This window comes from Neodiprion fabricii, chromosome 4 (assembly GCF_021155785.1).
Source record: "Neodiprion fabricii isolate iyNeoFabr1 chromosome 4, iyNeoFabr1.1, whole genome shotgun sequence".
NCBI classification, from domain to species: domain Eukaryota; kingdom Metazoa; phylum Arthropoda; class Insecta; order Hymenoptera; family Diprionidae; genus Neodiprion; species Neodiprion fabricii.
Genome location: NC_060242.1, coordinates 8,807,812 through 8,816,718, shown reverse-complemented (window position 1 = coordinate 8,816,718; position 8,907 = coordinate 8,807,812). Strand labels below are relative to the sequence as shown.

Here is an 8,907-nt window from a genome sequence, read left to right as displayed (position 1 = left end):
AGACCAGCCGAGCTCGGACTTTCATATATACTTAGTTCGAGACCGCCTACAAACCGACTTGATGAGCAAAGTATATATATTTTACGATAAGATTAACGTTGATTGCAACCAAAATTTCTATTCTTCCCTGCTTATCCATTCTTATAATTCTAAAGGTCGAACCCGTTGGATCATAAATCTTGGCTCACAGTGTTGGATGCGCACTTTTTATTTCTGTTTCATCTCTCTTTCTGCACGCATCAGTTGACACCTTCTTCTAAGGGCTGTACCTGATCCATATTACACCTCTGGCGTAGGGAAGAGGAAATCAATTAACAATGAAAGGTACGATACGACTAATTGGAGACGAATCGTCAATTACATGAATCGTGTTCAAATAATGTTGGAAAGTATTTCCCAAATAAATCATCATATTCGACGTCAAATTACTTTTCACTTGTGTCTGCAGGATCGTCAATAGCACAACTTTTAGAGTACTCTCGATGAATGATGTAGCAATTACATGTCGATCTCAATATAATAATCAATCGTGCCACTCGCAAAATTATCGAATCCCAGCCTAGCATTCATCCAATTATACTAAAATCGGTTGAAATTTAAGAGTAAATCATTTTCTAACGCAAAAACCATCCATAAATAAGTTTTTTACTCAATGTTATGAAAAATTTGTCCACATCCATGTAACGGGAACAAAGAAGTTAATGCAATTTATAACAGTTATCCAAACACACTTTCTACGGTAAGTACTTGGCTGGTCTGTGTGATTTTCACTTTGGCAGATTTCATTGGAGAGATTGGTATCACCACAAGTATGTACATGCATTCAATAACGCATAATGTACGATTAGAAAATATTTATTACCCAAAAAATCGACGCAATACCTGAAAGAATTAATTCACAGTCTGTACCATCAACTCCAAAAATAAAGCCTGCAAGCGACAATATAAGCCTCAGGAGTGTTTTATGGAAAGCCACATACCTGTACATGAGTGACACATTAATTTCTGTTTCTCATCATCGCAAAAAAATTTTCTGTTTACGACGAGCATTATTTCTAGCAGGGCCCAAACAAGGTGATAATGACAAGTCATGCTCGTGTTATAAGGTAGGCAATTGGCACCTTGGGGTCCCAAAAATCAAATAATGCCATTTAATAGCAGTAATAACACTACGTTTATAGCCGGGTCGTATTTAATTTTAATTCAAGTCGTTTTTCAACTTTATGTGTTTCGCTCGATATCAACTCAAATTAATTGAACGGAAATTGAATCACGAGTAAGAAGTTTCCCGTCTCTTTATATTCGTGACTCCAATAGTACATCAGTACTTGATCGTAAGTGCAATTATTTCTGTAACGATTCGACGAAATTTTATACCTTTTAGATTCGTGAGTTGAAGAAGTTTCTCCATTCGAATCCGAGTATGAAATACGAATGACGTAGATTATCTGATGAAATTAGTATGTTACTGAAATTGTTTGAGAATCAAGCTAAGTACACTTTGTGTCTCGATGTGTCTTGAGGATCTTGACTGTTGCTTTTAATTATAAAGTGCATGGCGAACAAAAAACCTGCCTGCACATTTTTATCGCATTGACACATTGCATAACAAATCCAACATGCGATCTCTGAAAAAATTATATTACGTAATGTCTTGTCTGAATAATTGACCATTTTTATCAGGAATCTTGAAACATCTTTTACACGTGAAAGTAGAAAAACTTTACGGACAGATTGCGACGGATTTTGAACTTTTCTAAAGTTTTAAGGCACCCAAAACGGTGTCAAGAATATCAGAATTTCTCCATTGATTGTTTTCTAACTTACCAGTACGGAGTTCTTCTAAAGGCTAAAACAATTACAGAGATTTCGCATAGTGATTGAAATATTGCTATTATTTTACTACAGCCATAAAACTCAATCTTTGTATGAAATTTGTCGCATTTCCTTACAAATTCAGAAACAGTTTCTGTGATAGGAAACTCAACACAACAAACTGTAAACATGTCATTATGGCGACTTATGGAGTATGTCACGGTTCAGATTTTGCGAGTTACGCCAAATTTTAGATAGGGAACATTTATTTTGGATAAGGAGATCAAAGACGAATTCAAAGACGTGAAAAAAACATAATGGCTTGAAATTTCATCCGCGTTTTTTTTTTTTTTACCTCAGCTTCCGCACTCTTTCGTTGTTCCTTACCCTTGCTAAAAAGTTTGAGACCATTAAATTCGTGATCCAAACGTTGATCTCGCTATCAGCTCGTTGCCAGCATCCAAAATACGTGTGATCTATCTAAAACCAAACGTCTGTTGAAAAATCTCAAAAATTGGAACATCCACAAGTCGACCCGTATCAGCATCATCTTTCCTCCTTGAAATCCAATAACAAGTTTTACGTAAGACTTTTTCTAGTAGCTCCTTTTCTTTTCGAAATATTCGCTCGAACCGCTTAAAACGGACCACCCCGTATAATATTACGATGAAAAGAAAACGAAAAATTATACGGACGGTTAATAAATTTTCATATCCTACTCTTATGATGGCTGTGAAAATGTCTGACATTTACGTAAATTCACAAAGACTCACGGTAAATTATAAAAAGACGTGGAACTTGGACACGCAGGCGAGCAAAATATATTTTTAAACAACTTTTCAAGATGGCATGCTCAGTAGGTACAGATGATTGATAGGTGAGAGCTGGAAGGGAGGCGGATAAACTCGAAAACTATTAGTAAGAAGAATGAAGTGCGCATGCGGATGGTTATAACTGTATGTAAGTTATGATGCGTAAAAGATGTCCAATAAGAGTCTGTCTGGCACTTACAAAGCATATACCGTCCAACAATCTGAACTTGACGAGCTCTTATTTGGTGAAATGCCATTGACAATAATAAGTATACATATATTATACGTGTATGGGGCATTCCACGACAAAACGACCAATTTTGACCTTCACCATTTGAATTTTACTTAAATTTTTTGGGTGATTGTATGGCATCTCTAAGCTTTTTGATTTATTTTTTTGAATGTCGCTTGTTAAATAAGTTCGATGTTACAGGTATTCAGTAAACCTTCTGAAACCTTCCATCTATTTCAAAATCTTAGAAAAATTCTGAAAAATCCTCTTTTTGTTAAGATCATTTTGAGGTCACTCCCACGGTGAAATAATTTTCTTCCAATTTTTGAACCCTTTGAAAATTTTTGGATTGACGAACATCAATGTTTGACCAACTGAAAATTTCCATAAACTTCAAAATTTCCTTCTCCATTCTTTGGAAAACACGTCAAGATTATTAGAGGATGGTAATTATCTTTTGATTAGTTTTTATTACTTTTCCAAGAAACGTACTATTCACGAACAATGATAATACCGTCACTGAGAAAAATTTAATTTGTTATATAGTTGTAATTTCAAGGAAAAATGATGTAGGTAATTAATATTTAGAGGCATGACAGTTAGCAACACTGCATTTTATCGTCTTTGCAATATTGAATATATTTGATTAGTTAATTAGTACGTCTTTTCTGTCGCACCAATACGAAATTACTGCCATAGTTACAATCAAATATAGTAAGAGTTACAATATTCAAGAAAAATAATAAAACATACTAGATTATCTGATAACAGCTACAAAACTCATTTTCATTTTGTACCCGATACTATGTTTTTGATTATGGCGAAAACTTGGAAAATGTCAGAAATGTATGAAATATAGTAAACCACACAGAAATTTCTTTTAGTGTTGACAGTTTTAAAAGAATCTACAGAACTTAGATTGTCTATTTTATTGATTTTGAAAAAAAATTTGGGATAGGATCAACCATTGATTTTTCTATATTTTAAAAAATTGATAGTTCTCATTGACTAGGATTTACAGATTAGCTCATCCTATTTGAAAGTTTCGGGAGAATTGAAAAAAATTAATTTTACCTTTCACATGTAATTTTGACATGCTTTTCGTAGAATGCGAACCGCTTTCAGACTTTTTTTTTAGTATTTTCAAAACGTTAAACATTAATCTCTGTCAATCCAAAAGTTTCCAACAACTCTCAAAATTACGAACAAAAAGATGCCACTGTGGGACCGATCTTAAACGGGCTGGAAACAAAAATAATTTTCCAGAATTTTTCGTCAATTTTAATAAAATTAGAACTTTAAGAAGGTTCGAAACTTTGTAACTCAAAATTATTTCCTTAAAAATATTGAAAGAAATAAATGGAGGGTCTTAGGAATGACACTATCTACGTCTAAAAAATTATCGGCAAAATTAGGAATGGTCAGGGTTACAGAGTAAACAACAGTGTCTGAAAGCTGCCTTTAGGATGACTGTGTTCAGATAACTTACCGACATAACTAAAAGTCGACTTAAAGATAAATAAGCTAAGTTACCTCGAAAACGTCCGCTAGGAGTTACCTTGTACAAGTTGTCTAGAAGTTAACCGATCAAGACAATTGCTAGTCTTCTTTTCTTATTTACCACATGTCAACTTAATGTCAAGGTATCCTATAGTAGGCGCGACGTCACTTATTGGTAGTTATCTATGGTACGCATGTGGGCGTTCAGGACGTATGTGAGCGCAAAAAATATAAATTAATATTGTTTATTTCGTTAAGTAAACGTTACATATGAATACATCTTTCAATGAAAATAAATATCCAAGATATGTGTTTCAATGTTATTTCATGTATATAATGTAATAATATAATATTGTAAATATATTAACAATATAATGAGTCAGAGAAGATCTTTTCATAACCTGGCAACAAGACAGCAAAAGAGACAGCTTGCTGCAGTCTTACATCAAGACTTGGTGAATAAGTTGTGAGGAAGAAGTTTCCAATCAGGATTTTCCAAGCTCATGAGCAATATGAAGACGGGCTTCGACTCCATGGAGACCGCATCCGCACAAAGGAAAGGAAAAATCATATACAAAGAAGAATGAGGTTAAAAAGGAACACTAAGAATTAATCAGAAATGGGATAAGAAATATATAACATGAGATTGTGAATACAGACTGGAACTCATATTTAACTTTAAAATACGACAAATGTGCATATATAATAATGAGTGGTAAGCATTGCTATAGCATAACAAAACTAATGTATATTTTATATGTTTAAAGGTACAAAAGCTTTAGGTTATGATTAAGTATGAATAATTGAAGAATTTTGTATTTAGATAAGACATAATATTTTTTCGTTCACTATTAACTAGAAATTAATATTTATGATTTATTATGACATATGAGGAAAGTAAAGCTCATTCGTAATAAATAATAGGCTAGCTTGGGGACATGCGGACAGTATTTTGCTTTATAAACTGCTTTTCACACGGTACGGCTTTGCAATAGCCTTTATGTCTACACGCAAATTCTTTGATACAGTATGTACCGAAGTTAAGTGTTAAAATGTTACTTCAATATGAAGTTCACTCTATCAAATTTGTCATGTATTATATCCACATTTTCAGACATTAGGAGGCATTTTTGTACGTGTCTCGTCATACTGAGAATGCTTTTGTTAAAACTGCTGAAACTAAGGTAAAGAAGGTGCGAATGTAAAAGAAATTGAAAGGTGTCCTTGACGTTCGACAAAGTAAATTTAGAAATGCACGCTTGCGCATTACAGATTTTGTAATGAGTCGTATTAGTCATTACACGGAAGAAGATATTGGTTCTTCAACAGAATGAGCTCAGTCCATCTCTAAATCGTATACTTCGTTATACGTGTTTTCACAGTTTTTGCTCCGTGTATTGATAGGATTCGTCCTGCGAAAATTCCAAATCAAACCCAGTCTCATCAGAATTATGGCCATTTTTAATTCTAATGGCCGCAGGTTAGGTGTTCACTTCCTCTTCATCTGATGCTTTCTTGAGCCTTCGTTAGCTATTTTGTGATTTTTAGTAGTTGGGATGGATGGTTTTCCAAGGCTTCCGAGACATACTCATAAGTTGATTGCCTATCATCCGGCGTTGATACTCGTACAATTTGAGTTACTTCCAAGATCTTATAGTGCCTTATATAGGACATCAAAAGATTCTTCATTGTAGTGTTTTATTACAATACGGATATGGTTTACATTAACCTAAAGGATTATATAATGTGTGATTACAATATATTTAGATTGATGTTGAATTTACCTGTGGGTGTCTTGTCGTTGTTTATAATGGGCTCTCTGAATAGCGTTTTATACGGCCCTGCATCAGGGTTCTGCATTTCCTTCGAAAACGTTTGTAACACTGATCTCTACTATATAGACTGGATAGTGGACAGGTACCCTTTTAACATGTTACAGCGTGGAACCGGAAGGCCGGTGAGGGGCCGGGGGGGAGGGGGGAGGAAAAGGCAAACTTGGGGCTCTTCTGCGACAGGAAACTTGATCGGATACATGGTTCAAAGCCTACAATTAGTTTATTGACGCATTGACCAAATGTTTCAAGTAAATATATGTACTTCATTGAGCATGTGGTACCTCCACAGTAGTTCAACTGTAGATTAAACAAAGAACGCTCTTTTTCATAAAAGGCTTGTATTTCGGGTTAAAAAATGCCGATAAATATAATTCTAATGAAAAAAGGATATTGGTTATGAACAATGGAAATATAATTTCTGACCTTTGTGCTTCAATTTTGTATTTTTAGAATTAATTTAATTGTTGTTCGGCTCGAACTTTTCCCACAGTATGAGCGTTGACTTCAGTCAACGGTATGAGCACTTCACCATTTTTATTAATTTAATGTCTTTTTTCCTAGTATTAGGCACTAAGCTTTACCATTTACCTCAATTTATTAACTTATTCATGTGTGAAAATGGTTAGCTTTAAATTCGAATTGCCCGCTTCGAAACGGACCCGTAAAAATTGCAAATGGCTCTGATCAATTGGGTCCACTAGGCAGCGCAGCCAGTCTACTTCGTGCAGTCCACTATCCAATTAATTTAGAAATCAATGGTCTGTGAGCATATATTGCCTATAATACGGCGTTTTGATGAGAGTTCTATAATTTATATTAGTTGATTTGTGTAGCGGTTTTCGAAAGTTCGCAGTTACTTATCTAACTAGATTCATATATAGACCATAATAGCAATATACTTTAGCATTCGTATACTTTATCCTGTGAACTAAAGTAACGCTCTTGTTGAATTGCAGCATGGTCTTATCTTCAAGGTTATGCAGTGTAATCAAAGTTGCCTATAATACGGCTCTATTCTCCGTATTTCACAAATGGTGTTATTAGATAATATTACACCTAGAGTTGGGTATTCTGAGTGTTAGTCAATTGTGGTATTAATATTATTAGAAGAATAAAACTCAGGTGAACAAAGTTTATTCACGACCGATCACTTCTCAACATAATTAATCTTACAATTAGATAAAATACCTTACTTCATTTTCATCTCATGATTCTCGTGCCAAGCTTAAAGGTATACTATTTTGTTAACACATTATAATAGAGAGATGGTAAAACATTCTGATGGGATGCTACACTCATGAAATAAGTACTTCCTGGTTACACTGCAATCACGGTTGTATATACAAGTGCGAAAACTCCCTTGGTAGGTGTGCGTCTCAATAGAAGCTCAAGTTTCGGATATTGGCCACTGAAGTTCGAGCGCTGCAATCGAGTAGTGTCAAGGACACTGCTACTAATAGGGGTGCGTTTCGAAATTAGCTGGCAGCGCTAAAAATTCCCTGGGACAGAGGCAAAGCTGCCCACGAACTCGGTAGCCTAAAATAAGTGAAAGATTGTTGACAGCACTGGAGCAAATATTGGAATGCACCTTATAGTACTCCCTTATATACCCCTCCGTACTTGTGGTAGGTTTCCGACACACATGCATTCCGAGATTAGCTCGAGGTGCTATCATCGATCTTTTATCTCTTTTGCACTGCCTAGTTCGTCGGTAACTTGGCCTCTGTCCTAGGGAGCTATTACCCCTGACAGCTAGTTTCGGAACGCACCCTAGTAAGAGACCCGCCCCCGCCCCTCCTCTAGAGTTTCGTGACCTGTATATACGACCGTGACTGTAATTTCGTAAAACTGTGAAATACGAATAGCCCATGGGAGCTTTCCAGCAAGGAGACACAGTGTGACACTGTGTTACACGGTCGAACACTGTGCCTTGGTGCTTGTTGGAACGCTTTGAGGTTCTTAATTCAGTCACTAGAGTCCGCTCATGCATTATACGAAAAATCTAGAAACACTGAGCGCTCCAGGAAAAAAAAACATTTGTGAAACGCATGTAGATTATCATTGCATTTAGGGTATGTTCCGATATACACTGCGAGCACTGTAAGGTGTGTCGTCAATTTAGTATACTGCGAAGCCGTTTCTTTATAGTTAGCTATACTGGTTACTGCTTAAAACGGAACGCAGTACAGTATACTGTGATCGACATTTTTTGGCGTTACTTTCATTTCATACATAACATTTGTTTCACATTGCAATAAACACAATTTATTCAAATTTTCCATTTTTGTTTTCAAAGGCCGGTATTTTCAAATGACAATATTCAATCATAATAATTATCAATAGTGGAAGCTGTTAAATTTCTGAACACTGTTGATCACGTGATCAAAGCACTGAGAGCACCTTACCTCGAAAGCACCAGTGTTCACAGTAGAAAAATGACGACGATTTATGACGTCATATATTTCCCTAGGATACTGCGACTGTATACTGTCCGTCTATAACGGAACGAATTTCTCCCCAGTAAGAGCACTGAACAGTGCTCGCAGTGTATATCGGAACATACCCTTAATAAATAAATACAAACATTACCATGCGTTGAAAATAAAATCTCCAACTAAAAAATTGGCAGCAATGAATCCGACACAGTGTCCAACAGGTTTTTCTCTGTTCCGCAGCTGTGTCCGACTGTGTCGTTCTGTGTCATTGTTGGAAA

General features: G+C 35.5%; 1 long non-coding RNA gene across 1 annotated transcript; it reads left to right on the top strand.

Moving 5' to 3' along the window:
- The first annotated feature begins 2,858 nt into the window (after nucleotides 1-2,858).
- On the top strand, nucleotides 2,859-8,476 carry LOC124181404. Its single transcript, XR_006870452.1, has 3 exons — nucleotides 2,859-2,872; nucleotides 3,300-3,305; nucleotides 8,266-8,476. It is a non-coding gene; the product is annotated as an uncharacterized LOC124181404 (long non-coding RNA).
- The last annotated feature ends 431 nt before the right edge of the window (nucleotides 8,477-8,907 follow it).